Source organism: Molothrus ater, chromosome 2 (assembly GCF_012460135.2).
Source record: "Molothrus ater isolate BHLD 08-10-18 breed brown headed cowbird chromosome 2, BPBGC_Mater_1.1, whole genome shotgun sequence".
In the NCBI taxonomy this organism is placed as follows: domain Eukaryota; kingdom Metazoa; phylum Chordata; class Aves; order Passeriformes; family Icteridae; genus Molothrus; species Molothrus ater.
Window position 1 is genome coordinate 65971227 of NC_050479.2, and position 19960 is coordinate 65991186.

Here is a 19960-nt window from a genome sequence, read left to right on the forward strand (position 1 = left end):
ACAGAAGCACATACCAGCAGACTGTCAGAAAAAAGCAGATCACAGCATGTACACAACCTTTGCTCACATGATGAAAGCAAGCTGGAAAAGGAAGTGTGTAAATCAAAGTACCTATTTCTATCGATGCCTACAGCTGGAAAGTAGCTCCCAATGCTCAATACACATAATATTTCTTGGGTTTCTGTGGTTGAGATGACCCCTCAGGTATTAGAAAGTCTTTTTTTTCCCAGCCCCACAGCTGAAGAAGAAGTCAAGATTTGTTGGTTCTGCTTTTCAAGGTTGTTTGTTTTCTCTTATCTATTACATTCTTTTTATATTTATACAAACTATATGTACTTTATTTACAATAATTTTCCAATACTTATCACCTATGTTGGACAGTCTGTCTCTACTCTAAACCAATCCAGAAGTGTCACCATCACAGCAGAAGATGGAGGACAGGAAGAAGGAGAAGACGGACAGGACACGCCCAGATTCCTCCATCTTGCCTCTTGAACCCCCATTCTAAAACCCAAAAATTCTACTTTTTTACCCTGTGACAAATTAACTATCATTCTACTCAAACTCTTGTGGCTTGTAAATCTTCACACAAAGTTGGCAATTTTTTCCATGGACTAAAATCAAAGGCACAGGTGTTTTTGACTCCATGCCAAGGTCTCTGAGCCCCTTGCCAGGGTCTCGAATCACCCAGGGCAGCCAGAGGAATGTCCTGGGTCCCGACATATATGCAGCTGTATTCTCTGCCTCTTTAGCACCACTTTTCCCTAAAAGGTAGATCAGCACCTCCCAATGGGTCCTCTGGGAATGGCCAAAACCAGGTGACATTGTCTACAACAGGCCATATTCCAAAGCCACATCCTTCCACCTCATCCACAAGTGAAAGTTGAGCAATTGGAAGACATCCCACCATTGGGTCATAAACCCAGCTCACATTTTGACAGTGAAAGTACTCACATATGACTCAGCTTCACAGAGCAGGGACACTCCCAAGCCCTGCACTTCTGCTTGTTCTGAAAATAGGTCAATGAAATTTCTTTAAAAAACTACCCGGCTACATATTGCCTTTTCATAATCTCTTTCAGATGTTCACCAGTTTGTTATGATTTGTGTTGTCATAGTGACTGGAAGTCTCAGGTGACATGGAGGGACTCTTATGGCAAATGACACACTAAAATGTACTGAGTCAAAGTTCCTCTGAAGAGCTAATTTAGGATTAAAATGCTCTGATTCCTGAATGGAGACAAAACAAAAGAGGACTGTTGATGAAACTTCAACCCCAGAAGTCTACCTTGTCTTCAGTGGAAGGAAATAAATACACTAAACCACTTACAAATTGCCTCCAAACTGCTCCAGTAAAGATTGTGGAATGTAAGGAGATGAAAGCATTGACACTTTTCTTTAAATCATGACACTGCAATTTGCTACCTCATTAGTTGATAAATAGCAAGTTCAGCTGCCCTCACATGAGAGGGGTGAAATGAGGGGGAAGGCATTAACCTTACTTTCTCCTTTTTTTCACAAGTTGAGGCTTGAGGCAGAATATACTGATGAGAATGTGAGGGAAAGTGGTTTTCTTGCAGACCCACAATGATTGGAAACAATATTCTGAACCCAGATTTTAAGAGTGACATCTCAGGGCTGACGACAAAATACTTTTAACTACATTCTTCAACTCAATGCGTTATTGCGTTTTCCTCAAAAAACTGTACAAAAACCCCACAGACAAACTAAACAAGACCAGTAGGAGAAAACCTGACTGGGTAAAAAAAGCCCTGTACCTCAAGAAGGAACATCCCTGTGGTTACAACATTTTAAGAGATTTTTTTCTTTCTAAGTCATTTTAGTAATTTCTTTGTTCAACAAGATGAAGTGCAAAGTCCTACACGTGGGGATGAACAACATCAGGCAGAGGTATATGTGAAAAGCACCCACATATAACAAGTGAAAAGCAGCTTGACAGAAAACATCCTGGAGGTTCTGGTGAAGACCAAGTTGAACACAAGCCAACAGTATGCCCATGTTGCAAAGAAACCAAGGTTAACTTGCATTGCATTAGGCACAGCATTGCCAGCAGGTCAAAAGTGGTGATCCTGCCTCTCTGACACTGGTGAGGCTGCCCCTGGACAGTGGTGTCCATGTGGGGCTTGTGAATGCAACAAAGACATGGACATGCAGTAGAGAGGGCAATAAATGGCCAAAAAGATGACACAGGCATCTCTCCTATGAAGAGAGGTTGAGAAAGCTGGGACTGTTCAGACTTCAGAAAAGAAGGCTCAGGCAGATCTTATCCATGTCTATAAACACCTGAAGGGAATGTTTAAAGAGGACAGAGCTGGCCCCTTCAGTGGCGCCCAGTGAAAGGACATCAGAAAATGGGCACAAACTCAAACACAGAGATGTCATCTGAACATCAGGAAACATCTTTTCTTGCTGTGAGGATGACCAAGCACTGGCACACCTGGCCCAGGGAGCTTGTGAAGCCCCCATCCTTGGAGATACTCAAAACCCAGCTAGGCACAGTCCTGATCAACTGGCCCTGCTTAAGAAAGGATATTGGCCCAGAAAATTTCCAGATGTCACTTCCAATCAATTATTTTGTGTTTCTGTGACAATAAGCAGTTATATCAATATTTACAACTGCATGCTCATCTTTAACTTATTTCATCTTTTCTTTCTTTTCTTATTTCACATTTTTTAAAGTAGCTGTAAAGAATGAAATGCAGAAGAGGCTTATTGCACCACACCCTCACACAGCCTGTCATGTAAACACTTCATTTTTTGTTGACTGTAAATGTTTAATAGACTAACACCAGGGTTTATCTTCCTTAATTCTGTTTATCTAAGTAACTAAGTAACTTGTTTGTCTGGGCTCCTGCTGCAAGCAGTACAGCTCATTACAGGCATTGTTAACTGCGCTAAATGGGCATTTTTATGCAACAGAAACCTGAACTGTCACCAAAAGGGAGGTTTCCACATTCCCCATGCTCCTGCATCCCTCCAGGGAAACAGACAGTACACTGCAACCTGATTCTGCTTATTCCAGCAGCTGCTAAAAGAGGCACAGAAGGAGCAATGGCATGAATGGAGCCAGAGGCACACTGACTTAGAGTGGGCCTCTGGCCATGACCTCAGTCTACTTTTCTCCACTAGCTTTAAAAAAATAGCTTATACTAGACTGTGTGCTAGAAAGAAATTAATCTCTTCTCTTGTAATTAAACGCATTTCATATTAAATCTGATCAGTTCAGCTGTGTCCCAGCAAAATCCTACAATTTCCAGTGGTTCAAAATCAAGTCTTGCGTGTCTGCACACAGTTCTCAGTGATGAAAATACATGCAAGAAAAAAAAGGTAGAATTTTATTTTTGTTACTTTGATCAGACACCTTTACATCAATTGTTAGAATTTTAAACTTACTGAGAGTATGAATCAATACTCCTGTTACTATCTAGTGCTATGTGATAAAAGTGAGTGTGAACGACAAATAATCACAAAGTACCTACTGAGAAGTTCCATTTAGGCACAGAAAAACACATTCAAACATAGCATGATAATAACAAAGAATGTGCCAGTTATCCCGAATAACACTAAAAGTGAAACACGCTTTCTCTGTGATAATAATGTGATACACAAAATTATCCCAGAAGGAATGAGATCAGACTCCAGTCATTTTTAATATGGTCATTTTTCATCTGTTCATTAATCTAATTCATCATTTATATTCAAGATTTGCATATTTAACTCACTGGACATCTGTCTGTTGCTTTCAGTCTAGTTTGTCTGACACAATCCCATAAATGCTCCCATATGTCAATTACTTCATTCTAGTAAACATAGAAAAGAGATGAGGGTGCCAATGAATCTTGCTAAGCTTCTCCCACAACTGAATCACTGTGGCACAAAAAATAAAATACTATAAAAGAAGTACTAGGAAACAATCACAAGAAACAGCTGCCTAGATTCACAGACTGGATTAAAGCAACATAGCTGATGTTGGAACCTCTGGGGCTATGACTCAAAGGAGAAACAGACTGTGGCTATTCAGGCTACTTCTCAGGCTTTGCCTGAAGTGTTACACAGCAATACCCTGCCATCCTACTGCTCCAAGCAATCATCTACTGACTGTTGCCTGTCCAGAAGTCCTTGAGAAGTGCCAGAGGCACATGTGCAAATCTGTTACACATACACAGTCTAATCCAGGGGACACAGAAAACTAAGCACCTCCAAGTTCTGAAAACTTTCTATCCAAAGTTCATTCTTGTTCAAAGACCAGGCAAAAAGTGAGCTTAAAACAATCCTACCAGAAATGTTAACCCTCATCTGCCAGAGATATAAACATTTGCATTCATATGAGTGAAGAAAGCTGCAGAAGCTATGCAGTAACTTTCTGCATACTGAAATCACCAATTTGTTACAATATTTGGTGGTATTCTCAATCTTTGTTATCAATTATGGAGTTTGGTGTCTCCAGCTTACCTAATGACAAAGCAATCATTGCTACATCACCTCCATGCAGACAGCTTCCCTACCTCTCTGTTTTATTCTGCCTCAAAGCCAAAGTAGTAATGATAATTTAAGTGTTGGGACCTGAGAGACTTGGACAGTTCAGAGTTACCCAGATAATCTGAAGTAGTGCATACAGAAAAAGGCCTGCAGGAAGACTGTAGGACAGGATTTTCAGTAGCAGAGTAAGCCACAATTTTTAAATGCTTCACTAGGAGTACAAAACCTTTTCATTTGCTAAAACTTTTCCTTGAACGAAAAAAAAACCTGAAAAAAAATAGAAGAACACAGGTAATGAAGTGGAAAGCCTGGAAGGGACAGGAAGAGGGAATGATGCATTGTTCTGTAAGTCCGTAATATTTCTCTTGCCACAGGAGACCAATAGAAAATTAGGCCCCAGTTTTAAACCTATTTAATTTTTATTAATTATTAGCCTCTAACTATTATTCTAAAGGTGCAAATATATGCTGTCATCCACATTAACATTAAGATGTTCTTATAAATTTATAACTTATATAAGTTTAAAACTGCTCTTACAATTTTATCCAGACTGATTTAATTTCTCCATTTAATTTAGCTGAGTTTTGGCAGCAGATCATTTTAGATGTGCAACTGTGAAGAAAGTGGAAGAGGAAAGCCACCAAGAAAAACTTTTTTTTTTCTAAGCATAATCCATAGTTTTTATAAAAAGTTCTTCATCTCAACTACACCTGCTTCACTCTTCAGGTTTTCAGATTTTTGAGGTAGTCTTGTTGATATGGGAGCAGTAGACTTACAAGTACAGAACAAACAGCTCCATTTCTTCTCTGTAAATCAGTGTGGCAAGCATGGAGATCCCCTCTGTCCAAATGAAAATTTGCAGATCGATTTCCTTGGTTGCTTACTTCCAGCTGCTACAAAAAGATGTGGCTAGTCGATGGAAAGAGGACTAGTTTACAGTTTTCTCTTATTTTTTAAATTAATGACCTGTTTCATTAAAAAAATGCTTTATTATGATCACCCCATGGCTGTTTTCCCCAGGTTTTCTCATCAAGTTTCTTTGTTGTAAATAATACATAGAAATACAGAAAAGTATGGCCTTCAGCCAAAATAATTTCCCACTCAAAAACGAGAACACTAAAAGTTAGTGAGAAAGTCATACAGTGACTCAGCAGGAAACACGTAGGACATAGACAGAATCTGAGTCAGAGACACAGAGTTTATTGACTGCTGTGCATCTCCCCAGGAGAGAGATGTCAAACAACGGGCTCTGAAACATCTAGCTCTCAAAACAGAAAATCTAAAATGAAGAACAACCCTTCATTTGTATGGCAATCTTGTGGATTTGAAAAGTGTGTTAGCAGGTAAAATTCTCAAAAAATAAGGACAATATTAGAACTTAAGAACATAAGAACTGCCTTTCCAGCTACAAAAAGAGGTTCATGTGATTGAACAGTGCCCTCTAACACTTGATTAAAGGAAAAGAGAAGAAAAATATAAGTATGGAGAGATATTCTTTTAATATATTTTCTTCATTTTCCACAATTTCCAATCCAGAGACCACCATTACTGAGTTATGCAGAACATCTTTTACCCCTTTAACTTACCAGAAATACCCCTTTTTCTCTATTTGTATAATGAGAGATTGTATAAAGTCATTCTCTTACTCAACCTCTCAACCAAAACATACTCAGAAAGTATGAAAATTAATTTCTGGAAATGCCTTTTCCCCTTTATATCACTAAATACAAATGAGTAAGTAAAGTTCAGAAGCTTCTCCCATATGTGGACATATTTTTCTTCCTTTTCTTTTTTGCCGTTTTATCTTTTTTTTTTTTCAATGAAGAGGAATAAACTTAAAATAAGAGGGAAAAAAATAAAAAATATAGAACAAATCTTAAATGTTATTCTAATACATTCTAAGAGGAAAAGAAACAAGGAAAGAGTAGTTGTGAAAAAAAGACCCAAACCATTTAGTCCAACTCTTGCTGGGTTTGCAAGAAGACTCCAGCTGGAAACCTTAGCTAGACTATACTCCAAGCTGCGTGGTTTTAACATTTATCTGTTCAAAGAATATCTACAATATCTATGCAAGCCACATGTTATTTGCACCATGCTGGGGGCATGGGGTGGCTGCAGAAAAGGAAAATCTATCAGTGACAAATCAGACATAATGAGGGAATGACATAATCTGTTTTTTACTGACACATCTCACATCCTTGCATGCAATTTTGAGGTTTCCATTGGAGTGCTTGGGTAACTTTACAGAGGTTGCTCTTTTTCTCAAAGTGGGACTGATTGAAGAGTGGGATTTTTTCTAAAATCATAACAGGAAATATGAAACAACTGTGTCTCACTGGATACATTTTCAGCTTTTTTTTTCTTTGGATATTAGAAAAACTCTGAAGCAATATAATTAAGTGGTGAAGCTTACTAGTCAATTTAATTATGTAATTTATGGTTACACAAGAGAAACCTGGTGCCTGAGTGATGCTGGCTTGCTGATATCTGGAGAGAAGACTTCTGTCTTCTGTAAGAAGCTGCCCCCACAATGGACTGGGCTAGTTTCCACCCAGCTTCATGATGAATGCACCATTGGCCAAAGCTGAGCCCATCAGACACACAAGTAATGTCTCTGTTGTTGCAGTTTGAATTGCTGCTAGTAAAGTCCAGGGTAAAGAAGCAAAAAGGCTTTTGCATAATATCCATAGATGTTTAATTCAGCCCACGTGATGAGATGTTCTCCTCTCTGACACACACTCCCCCCCAAGGTCCCGCTCTCTCCCCCAGGGGCCTCCCAGCTGACCTTGGTCTCCAAGCAGTATCAAGGTGAGGCCCAATCAGGGAAAAGGCAGGGAGAGCCTCAGGAGCACCTCTGTTCAGGCATAGGAACAGAGGAAGGAGCCAATGGGGTGTAACTTAGGAGAAGCCCCTCCAGGGTCTCCACATCTGTGATAACATATTTTTAAAAGGGTGAAAAATGCTGAACCGCAGCATCTGGGAGAGAGGAGTTAGAAAATATGAGAGAAACAAGTCTGCAGACACCAAGGACCTTGGAGAAGCAGAGGGAGGCACCAGAGCAAAGATTCCTGTGCCACCTGTGATGCAGACCACGATGAGCCAGGTTGTTCTGCTGAAGCCTTGAGGATCACAGTGGATCAGGTATCCCCCTGCAGCCTGTGATAGGCCCCATGCTGGAGCAGATGGATGTCCCCCAAACAAAGCTGCAGCCCATGGATATCCCACACAGCTCCTGGCAGGAGCTGCAGGAGGAGAGACCACACTGATGGAAGTTGTCTGGTGGGATTTGGGAGCCCTTGAGGAACCCACACTGAAGCAGTTCATTCCTAAGGGACTCTTCTACCCTGCGGAAGGGAGGAGCAAGGTTGTGAAGAATCACAGCCCACGAGAAGGACTCTCATTAGAGAAGGTCATGAAGAACTGTAGCCTATGTTTAAGGATCCCACACTGGAACACGGGAAGAGACCAGAGAATAAGGAGTGGCAGAGACAACATGATGAACTGATTCCCCATTCCCCATCCCTCTTTGCTGATGAAGGTAGGAGGAGATGGAGAAGTTGATAGTGAAGCAGAGCCCAGGAAGAAGGGAGGGGTGGGAGGAAGGTATTTTAAGACTAATTCTTATTTCTCAATACTAATAATAAACTAAATTAAATTAATTTTGCCAAGTTGAGTCTGTTTTGCCCATGATGGCAATTGACATGTGATCCTTCTCTCCTTAGCCCACTTACAAGCTTTTCACTGCATTTTCTTCCCTTGTCCTTTTGATAGAGAGAGTGATAGAAAAGCTTGCTGGGCACCTTATGGCGCAGCAGGACAGGAAAGCACTGGAAGGTGAGGGGCGTGCAGCATGTAAACTCTCACAGCTAGTGAATAATCCTAGTGAAAGACCACTCTGTAATTCTCTGAAGTTCAGGAAGGCAACACTAATACCTGGAAAAACTCCAATTGAGGCATTTTTATTCACTCCTTACTATGAATTCTTACTAATTTCTTGTCATGAAATGTTATCTACTTTTTGATATATGGCAGGGTAAATGGTGCATTTGAAAGAGGTAGCTGTCTGAAATTATATACAAGGTAGTTATTGTAGAAGACATTAGTTTCAGACAGAAATAGCAAAAGGCAATGCCAGAGACTTCTCCAGCTTACAGCTGGATCAACTTCAAAATCTGATTTTTTGTCTTGCCATTCAGAATAGAAAAGTAAGGTTTTTTTAATTAAGCCTGTTCATAGCATCTGCAGAACTGGAGAGATGCTGTCTACATCAGAATAATGCTTGAGCTGCTTAAAAGACAAGGTTATGAAGTCAAGAGGAAGAACATCCAGTATTTATAACCAAATAGTTAAATTTGTGGTAAAGCTCGTCATGAAAGAAAATAACAATTACACCACTTAATTAATTCTGAGGAATCCCAAAATTACAATTAAGAATTACTTCCAAAATAACTGAAATGCAGCAACACTTGAAAAATTACATTATACTTTCCAGAAGGCCTTTCATAAAGACAACACAGAGTTGTACAATTTTGATTCAAATTTCTAATTAAAAAATGTATCAATATTTTTTAACTGTCTGAGTAATACTGTGAACTTATAACCAGGATCATATATTACTTATATAAAGTTTATAATATAAATGCAGAACCAGTGTCCAACACTCAGGCATGAAACAAAAATCTAAGGTAGATTAACAGAGACGTGATTGGCAGAACAGTAAAGAACAAAGGCTTGAATCAGAGTCAGACTTTGAAGATAAAATTTTCATGTCACCAGAGCTAGAGTGGAATTCGGTGACATTAGAGATTTCCAGCATCATGGACAATCCAGAGCACCTGGATAGAGCTGACAGCTATGTCACAGGACTCACGGGGAAAAATGTGGAGCAGCTGAATTCCAGGAATGTACCCCTACCACTAAAAAGGGCATTAAATTCACATGCATAGGAAACAAAATCATCTGCCCACCAATATAATCAACTGATGCAGTTTATCTTAAAAGAGACACTTACAGGTGATCAGCTGAATAATCTTTTAAGAGTGTTGAGCTGAATTAATGCAACTGAATCCCTTTCTGTTCCTCATACTGATCTCTTTATTATATTGGCATCTGAGGCACCTCACGTGAATGTGCAAACTTCCTTTGAGATGCAGATGCTTAGGTGACTGTAGTCTGGGCATAACTCCAATCTTAGGTTCTTGAAGATACACATACTCGAATGATACCTCCATATACATGTATCAGAATTTAAACCAGAAATAGCATAGCCTGTCTGGAGTTCTTTAGTGATTACAAATGTACAGAAACAAATAGAAACAGATAGGATGCCCTCAAGTATAAGTCCACTTTTCCACAGCTGTAGAATTACAAGTCCAAAGTAAGACACGCCCTTTACTTGCCTTCACACACCAGAAGCCATGACACATTTTATTTCCCATACCAAATGTGGTATTATTAATACAAAAAAACAGTAGCACCAAAAAATAGCCCTTGGCACATCAAGAGTTTAGACAATAACTAAAAGTACCATTGACTTGAGAATATGCAAATATGTGTGACCTGCAAAGTCAAAAAGTGTGCTATTTCCGAGGCAGCAGTTTGTCCTGGGCATAGTGTTAACACCTTCAGCAAAATAAAACAAAGACAAAATAAAAAAGACCTCAGATTGTGGAGGGACCTGGGTTAGTGAAATGTACTATGCTTCTTTGAAAGGCACAGGTTTTAGGCTGGTCAGTCCCTTCAGCAGGCCTACCTTCCTACACCTTCTTCCAAGACTGAAATGAAATCCATAGATAAAAATTACTTAAAATCATGAGGAGTAGCTGTTAGTTTTTATAAGACATTTATTTTTAACACATAAACAGAATTTACAAACCAGTTTTTCAGTAACATATGGAATAAACTGGCTGGGCTCATGTAAGAAAAGCCTAAAGACTTTAGATTTCAGCATCAGTTCAAAGTTTTGGATTTATTTGTCATGTACAGCATATATAAACACATAATAATACACGACAGAAAGCAAATTAAAAGCCAAAACAAAAAGAAAGAAAATTCTAATACAACAGCTTTCTGGATTCTCTAAACAAAAATGAGATACAGTGATTCTGTCTGGAAAGCAACTAAAAGAAAATGGCTTTGAGTTGATTTTCTCTTTAACAGACACACTTGGAGGTCATAAAGATGAAAAGCAGAGGCTGCCAACAGCTGGAAACAAACATATTCTCAAACAAAATTATGACTTGATATATAAGACAAAGTTACATCATAAGGATACTTGGCCTTCTCACCATGTGATTTTTTTCCATGCTTGTCAGTTGAGCAATATTTAATCTGACTTTTTTTCAGAACTACTTACTCATAAGAAAGGCTATCATTTACACTGAACACTATTTAAAATTGACTTAAAACAGAGGCATATTAAAAAATTTAAAATTTTCAGACACACAAAGATAAATGCAACACAATAACATTCTTTCTGAGCTTGAGGTAAAAAAATGAAGGACTCTGCTGTCAGCTATTGCATTTATCAGTTATTAATTTTACTACAGTTAAAACCAGTATCAAATAGCTTCATCCAGACTTCTTTCAAAAGCCTCACCTCAGAGGAGTTCCAACTGCCATTTCAGGCATTAACTGGAAGTATAGCTCAGCACAATCACCATTTGGTATCTTCTCAGTCTGTAGAGAAGCTGCTCTGCAGCTTGCTAAGTTTCTGATACCAGAGCTCACCTGACACCTAGAAAGCTGCAGCTGGGACTTGTCAGAAGAAATGTGCTCCTGATAGCTCTGAAAACTCAATTTCATTTCACCTATTTCATGCATAATAAAGCAAGTAAAATGTTCCTCCAGGCCCAGGCCTGTCATCTTAAGAGTTCAATTCTTGAGGCATATTCAGAGTGCATGAAGTGTACCAATCTCTCCATAAGGGAGACTGAAGTGTCCCTCTTTCCATCACTGCACAATGATTAGAGTGATTAGCAAAGATTTGTATGATGGCCATTTAAGTCCACTATTTTCTTGGGGGATTAAAGATACTGTTCCTGCTGTACCAGGGAATCCCATCCCCACAGCTCTAGGATATTCAGAAAAATGTATGTTTCTAGCATAAGACAGCATGAGGGAAGAATGGAGAAAATGGGAGCTGTTTTCGTTAGCTCCATTCAAACTGGGCCAATTTTCATTATTAAGAAATGGTTCTTTGTCACTCTGTTTTTTAAAGTTCTTCTAAGCCTTCTGATGTTTACATTCTTGTAATGAACTTTCTCACAGACTTTATGTAAATAATTAGTTGTTTTGCATTCTTTTATGGAGGAGGAGAAATTTGATGGACTGTTAGTTTGTCCAGTGTCATTGGAGAGGTGACACTGTCATCCTCCAATCCACTGTCACTTTTAGAAATCTATAAATGTTGAAGTTAGAAATTAAACTACCCTCCTTTTTACCTTGGAGATTCTGGTGTCCGCGTCGTTTTATTTCATGTCCTAAAGCGACAGTTCTTCAAACTAGATAGGGAGAAAGAACAAGAAAGACAGTGAGGAAAAACCCCAGAGAAAGGACTGATAAATGTGAATCTAATCTTTGATCATCTTTTGAGAGCAAGAACTGATGTTGACTTAATTTTGTTACTATGGCTTTACCTTCAAAGGAAAGCTGAGAAATGTTATGATTAACAACACTGCTGTTTACAACAATTTCAACAGTGCAGTGTATATGTACTGCACCGAGTTCCCAATCAGCATGTTGGCACTCATGAAACATCCATAGGTACTTAGCTCTGCCTAACAAAATTACAGTATGTTTCCACTACAAAAATGAGCATGCCAAAGCACTTACTTGCTCTGCCCCTTCGGCAAGCTGACATAGCATGGTGTTCATGCAAGCTGGTAAACTCACCACCTTCCAAAACAGTGATCTTGGGCCAGATGCCAGTTAGATGGCAGAGACTAGTGCACAGGATCCATTTCCCAGAGGTTTGAAGTGGCCCACACACCCCCCTGCATGTCAGATAGGACACACGCACTGAATAACTTCAGACCCACAGATGCTCTCACGTGGGCAGTTGCTGAACCTTCTCTGTACATGCTGCCTCTGGATGCTCATACTCCCAAAGCTCCAACTGCTTTGATTTTTTTTTTATTACTTTTATTCATATCAGACAGCTTTGCATGCTTTCTCAGGCTTGCCTTCTTAGTTGGAGACAAAATTATTCATCAGCAAAGGATCCACGACACACATAACCTACGCCTTGTCTTGGGACTCAGCAAAGGAACAAAGAAAAGTGCTATCGAGGCCCACAACTCCTTGCCAAGGCCAACTGCAATAAGGAGGGTCCAAGTCTGCTATACATTACCTCTTAAGAGAGGAAAGGCCTCAAAAACTAAAACCCACTGACAAGACTACTACTATGCTATAAGTAGGATGACTAACAATGGATGAAGAATTTCCCCATACAGAGGGCCACCTTTGGAGTTCTCTGTGGAGAACTGGCCCTGGATATCCACCCTGAGACCATCATAAGCCACCAGCCCATCTCAGTGGAGAAAATGATTGGCATTTGTTACTCTTCACTTCATTGCCTCAACTTTTGCCAAATACCGGGTAACCAAATTAGTTTCAGAAAGCTTTCGACATGCAGGAAGGTGTATGAGATTGCTGAGGCTACCAACTACACCATCTACACGTGACTAGTACTTAGCAGCAATGCTTGATTATTATTTTTGGCATAAGTAGTAGGGCAGAGATGCAAGTAACTCTTCTTAAACTCAGTGTCCTGAAAGACAGTATCACGGGAAAAGGAAAATGTGAGAGTCAAAAGGCTTAAACAACTGGGGCTTCAACACCACAGTTTGTTCATACTGCAACATGGGGTGGCTCAGCCAGGCCTGGCAAAAAAAAACAGATTTAATTGTCCTGGACTGTCAATGTGCTACAGCAAAAATTCAATGAATTTTACAGTAACAAATAATCACAACATATATCACCCTTCCTGCTGACAGAGATAGGTAAGTTTGTTCTGCACCATCTTACAATATTGTGAAAAATTTAGAAGAATCCACATTGGTTTTCCTAATTTTGGTTCACTAAGACAAGTTGAAAACAAATCCCAGCACACAGCCAAAAGTATTTTCTTTGCTAGGGAGTATTAACAAACGTCCCATCACATGGCATTCTCCTGCAAATACAGATATCAGACCTGCTCAGAAACATAACAACTTCCATTGTTCAAATTCAATCAAATTCTGTAAGTATGAGATCTCAAAAGAATAATTAAGCCAATTATCATGGAAAGAATCTTAGTTATTCTGGATAAAAACACAACTGAATGTGTGAAATTTTAAATTGTTGACTTCTTCAAAAATTTAGGGAAGGAGGGAGGTCTCACCCTCTGAAAAATGATAAAAAAAACCACTATCAGACCTTTCAAACATCTTGCTCTCAGTTTAATGTTCAGTCTTCTGGCTCTCCCACAGTCCCTTCCATCTGTGGTTTTGCAGCTTCACTACTCCAGAGCCACACATGGCAGATGCCACATGTCAACCTGATCTGGGATTTGTTGACTACTGGTCAGGCAACATGGCTACTGGGCTGGCAGAATGCCAGCAAAGCCAGGAGCACAATCCCACTGTATGTGGCTCTATTGCAGCCACAGCCCTTCCCTGGAGCACCCCCAGCACTGGCTTGGAGCACACCTTCTCCACAGGCAGGCACACATCCCTCCTGCAATGCCAGAGGCATAGCAAGGAGCTGGTGCTGCTCTTCTCACCCCCACTTGCAGGCATACATCCATAGTGCACATGGACATCAAAATGAGAAATGAGTGATGTGTGTTTAAACATACACTGGTGACTGGAGAGAGATGTCTCAGATATTTTAGATGCTGACCTCATAACAAACAATGACAAAGAAATGAGCATCACTGCCAGTCTGGATGAATACTAATTTCTCATCTCTTCAGGCTGCCTGTTCTTGTCACAAGGTGGACCTGGCCTTGTGAGGCATACAGTCAATACAGGAGAAAAAAGATGTTTTCTTTCCTAAACCAGAAGCAGTATGAAGCTCCTCATCTGCCTTCCCTTGGCTTTGTCATATACTGATGTAGTAAGAGTGTTAAGCCTTTGTGTAGGTTTTCCATGAGCCTTGTGGCTCTCCCTGCTTTAGCATGCACAGATTTTATAAAAGGAACACTACAAAAGAGCAGGATGAACTAAGTACTGATCATGTGCTGCATTTTAGTTACTCCTAACAAGATGAAATCAGTTCCTATCACCAGCAAATAAAGTACAGAAGTCCCAGAACTATGTGTGAAATGTGATGTTGAAGACCTTGCCCCTGCTTTGGATTACCAACCATTAGCATTGCAACCCCTTCCTTTAAAATGTTGCTGAGAAAGTTATGCAACTTGAATTAGCCCTTGTTCTACAGAACTAAGAAAAATTCCTTATACCTGTCTCTGCTCTTCTTCAAGTAGATACTTAGATAACCAGTGTATAAGATGCAATCGCAAAGCTGGAACTAAAACTGCAATAGCAATTTAATAGAAATTTAGAGATATAATAATTAAAAAACAGATTAGATATTTTTCTCACTGCTCTATAATTTTATAATAACTGTGGATCTGCCAAACTAACCTACTTCACCAGTAGTAAATACAATGGATTATTTAATATAAGCTGTTTTATGTAACATATTCTAAATTTCCATAATTTAGAAGTCTCTCACATAACTCTCACTTCTGGCAACCTCTTAAAAGATTTCTCCCTAGCTGATTTTTAACCACTTACCTTAGCAGTACAGCCCTGACCTCTAGTGGGTTCAGTGAAACAATATTGCAGGCAGGATAACATGCTAAGTTGGTTTCATAAACAATATAATTTAAACCTGGAAAATGTAGAAAGCAAAGGCATGCAATCAGCCAAGGAATAGCTGTTTTATTAAACAGATGAAAATTAATTGCAGGCTAACAGCAGTACTGTGTTTGCCTTATGCCAACATCCATCTGATTGATGAGGTGTTTTGATTCTCAGCAGATGACTGCTCCTTCCCATTGGGAACTCTGTATTCTGTAACTCGTAGTTATCTGCAAAGTTTGCTTGACTTACCTTTTTTTTTGCTAGCTTACCTTCAGACCAAAAGATACCTATGACTGGATTCAGAAAAACAAGTAAGACAGGTTAGGGATAAGTACATTCCTATTTTTCTGTGATCTAAGAATTAGATTAAGACCTCATTGCTGCAAAGGTTTATGAACCTCTATTACATTCAATAAAAATTTAACACTTGCATGATACACTCCAGTTACCCAAAGACTGAGGATCTTAGGTTTCCTGTTATTTTTATCTCACTGTGAAAATTAAATCCAGAGCTCTGACAAGATTACTGATTTTCCAATTAAATATGGGAGGCTTCCACATGAAGACTGCAGAAAATATGCAAGACACAACATTAAAACATAAAAACAATTACATTCAGCTGCCTTCATCTAGAAGGCCAAAGAAAGACACAAAGTGATGGGAATGTGGTCTGCTTCTTTCAAATTCCTGGCACAGGATAAATGATGCATGGACAGCCTTAACAGGATAGCCACAGATACTCTGCCATACTCCTTCCTATGTGCCCTACAGTCTCCAGCACAGAAGTTTCGTGAAAGCACTCGTGAAACCCGATTCTCTTTATGTCACATTATATACCTGCATTAATGAATATAATGTTGTTCTGGTTTGCTGTGAACTAAGCAAATGGGAATCAGGCCAAACTAGACAGTAGACAGACAGAACATAACAAGGGTGACACTATGGAAAATAATAATAATAATAAAATAATAATAATAATAATAACCACCAAAGATACCTCTTCCAAAGAGTGACAAGCTCACTGCACTTTCACATCATCTGTAAAAGCTTAAAATGCAAATATGCAGATATGTTATCCAGATTCTGAGTTCTGCAAGAGAAGGCCAACAAATCTGTTACTTATGAAGTTTGGACTACTCAGTCAGAGCAGCCCATCCAAAAATTAATTATGTAGAAATAGTACATTTCTTTGCTTATTCATCACAGAAGATGCTCAATAAAAGATGTGATTTTTAATCTTTTAAGGAGAAGAAAACATCCTATTTCTATCCTTATTACAGATTTATTAATTCAATATCTACATTAATTTTGTTCATAATCCAAACACATATATTAAACTTTGCCAAATAAGAATAATTTGACAAAAATGTCTAGAGATCCTGAGGCTGCCCTTAACTTTGCTACACTGCAATTCTTGCACTCAGACATCATTGCCTTAATTAGAGGGCCTCGTTTTATTGTTCCACTATGGTTTGCCATGGCAACCTCACTGTTTAGTTCACTGCTTTGATTGGTCATGTTGGATCAACTGGTACTGGACAAAAGTCTCTTCCCAGAAATACTCTAAATATAATGGTTTCTTTATAAGCCTCCCTTTATGTGCTAGTAAGCTAGGTACGTTTGGCATCATAGACTAAAATTTTTTGGCTGTATCTGTATTGCCCTAAGTTCTCCTTGAAATGCCTTCAGTGCCAAACTCCTCCAACCACAGGTTCCTTGGCTCTTGGAAAGAATATGACACCTATCCCAAATCCAAATACCAGATTGAGCTAGCATCATGAGACATTAATTACTATAAGCATGCTTTGGCATTCTCATAAGGGCTTCTATGTAAGCCCATGTCAAGAAAAGGACCAGCCAGAGCAGCCTTCCTAAATAAAGTACAGTCTGGATTGCATAACCTCCTCAGGCCCAAGCTAATGTTGCCTTGCCTGCCTCCAGACCATCAGGAAGCCAGTCTACTGTCCATGTCCTCAGTTTTTACTTCCTTCTCCCTGCCTTTCTCAAGAAAACAGAAAAAACTGCATCCAAAAATCAGTCCTAGTAACCTCAGCCTCTGGCTTGCTCCCTGTGGCTCACAACATTTCAGACTTACCACCTCTATTAAATCTCCTTGCTTTATTTGCTATCCTGAAAAGATTGTTAGCCCCTGAATTAATTCTCTGATAGCCACATTTCTGTGTACAGAAATGCAAGCAAGCCTTTACCCACTTTATCTCCTACTGAACACCGCTAATAGGAACTGTCAAGTTCAAACTGTCAAGTGGGGAGCAATCAGGAAAGAATGGAATTAAACATGCCTATGTTACAAAGTGTAAGTCAGAAAATTCAGAAAATCAAGGCTGTTTTTAAGGTGTCTCTACAAAGCATCTCAGAGCTGAGGTATGAACTTGCAGAACGGCTCAGTTTGAGATGGAGACAGATAATTCTAGGTGTCTCTATGTGTTACTGCTCCCAAAGTCAGAGGAACTCTTCAAGGCAGCCAAGAAGTCCCAAGGGAGTGACTTGTTTGACCAGCAGGAGGCTGATTAGGACAGGGGTAATGTCCCCAGCTGTAGAACACAGATCTCTCAAGCTTTGTGCTATACTTGCCAGACCTCTAAAATTCTATTTAAACAGTCACATTAGAAATATCTGCCTACAAAAGAATGGATGGTTATGCCTGACAAAGTGTATCTGACTTTAAAAGTAAATGGAAGCTGTGGGGTTTCTTCATGTCTGCAAATAATTTAAGTCCTGAATACAGATGTACATAACCAGGGTAGGAAATGTTACCACAGGGATTTATAACTGCCCACATAGAAAGCCAGTGACATAACTGATTTAGAATTCAGGAGTTCATGGCTGTTTGCCCCAAGTTTCATCCACATGCATACAGTCTGTCTGACTTGAATGAAGGACTTTCTACTTAGAGCATGCTGTCATTTCTTTTTAATGTTTATACTCAAATAAGAGGGACCCTACTTGAATCACTGTCTCAGCCTCAGCATAACTCAGATTCATAGGCCTGTAATCCAGTTAATTTTGAAAGACCACAGGAAAATGAAAAACAGCTTGGCAATTTTGTACTGGGACAGGTCTATGAGTATGGCAACAGAACTCTGGTACTCCCAGGCATACAGTACATAAATTTAGAAAAAAATTAGGTGAAAGGATGGCACAACTGCATCCTCAAAAGAGATTCAAAATTGGATGAAATGCAGCTGCTGAACTGTTGGACCGTACATCTATTTAGTGCCTAGATGAGTCAAGGAAGAACTGCCACCTGTTCCTGCTCCAGGACAGGATTCCAGCCATCTTTTCTCTGGTGTTCAGGAACACCAGAGAAAAGGCTCCTAAAAAATCAAGAAACTAGCCTTCCTGTTGCTGAAAATAGGTGTCCAACTTATTTATTCCCACAGCTGAAGAGCAGTGATCTCATCAGATGTTTTTACTCTATGCAGTGAGAAGCTCTGAGATACTCTAGACACAGCCAGTAATTGATTCCCAATGTTTTGGCTATGCTGTGAGACACAGAAGGGCTCCTAAGAATCCAGTTCTGAAAGAAAAACAGTGTCAGCACCGAGACAGAGTACCTGGGTAGTCCTACAAGAAGCACTTCACTCTATCCAGAGCTACCTAGGGCTCCCAGTGTCTACATTTTCTTGAGTTTTCAAGTCATCCCTAGCTAGGACATGTCAGCACCACAGGGTTAACAAAGGCACTGAAGGGTGGTGTCAGGTATGGTTTTTCCTATAGGACTGGCTGCAGGATCACAGCGCAGCACGTTTGCACATTGCTGTGAACAAATAAATTACGGCTCAGCCAGAAGTGCTAGAAAGGTCTGGGGAAAACGTGCTCCAAGTCATAAAAGTGCTGTGCTCAGGGACATACGTACAATGTGTGGTGTAGATGTGCCTGGCAGAGCTCGAGTATGGATGCTCATGGGCTCCCCAGGGAAGTCACTGAAGCACCAAGCTTGAGAAGTGTTTGGACACTGCTCTCACGCACACGGTGTGACTCTTGGGGACAGTCCTGTGCAGGGCCAAGAGATGGACACACCAAATATCCTTACAGCATTCCTGAGACACAGAGGATCCAATCCTGATCTTCACAAGGGCACTAAAGCTGTGAGTCGCAGCGCAGTCCAGGCTCTTTACTGCCATTAAACCCTTTGAATTCCTCGGCGCCCATCCGTCACCCTCACCAACCCACACGCCCATCTCCATCGCCGCCCCGGCGGCCGCTCCCCGCCCTCGCCCGCCCCTCGCGGTCTCCACGGCGACCCGCCCGCCCCTTCCGGCCGCGGCTCGGAAGCGGCGGGGCGGAAGCGGCCGGGGCGCCGCGGCGGCGGCGGCGGATGCGCGGGCGGGCGGCGGGGCCGCTGTGCCGGGGGCTCCGCGGGAGAGGCCACCAGGTACCGGCGGGCACGGGGCACCCACAGCCGGGGAGGGGGCGGCGGGACGGGGCCGGTCCGGGCGGGAAGGGAAGCGGGGCCCGGCCCGCGCCCTTGGCTTGCGCCGGCCCGGCCCTTCCCGGCCGGCTGCTGCCGTCGGAGGCAGCGCCGCTCGCTCTTCACCCCGGCGGTGGCAGCAAATTTTTTTTATTTCTTGATTGACAGCTCGTTGTGA

General features: G+C 40.6%; 1 protein-coding gene across 12 annotated transcripts in view; it reads left to right on the forward strand.

Annotated features, from left to right (window-relative positions):
• Positions 1–19655: 19655 nt before the first annotated feature.
• Positions 19656–19960, forward strand: part of SUPT20H (SPT20 homolog, SAGA complex component) — a 29953-nt gene continuing 29648 nt past the window's right edge. For all 12 annotated transcript variants that reach the window (XR_008508218.1, XM_036379551.2, XM_036379578.2 and 9 more), the window contains exon 1: positions 19656–19746. The gene's annotated coding sequence lies outside the window, so the exon portion shown is untranslated. The remainder of the gene's footprint in view (positions 19747–19960) is intronic.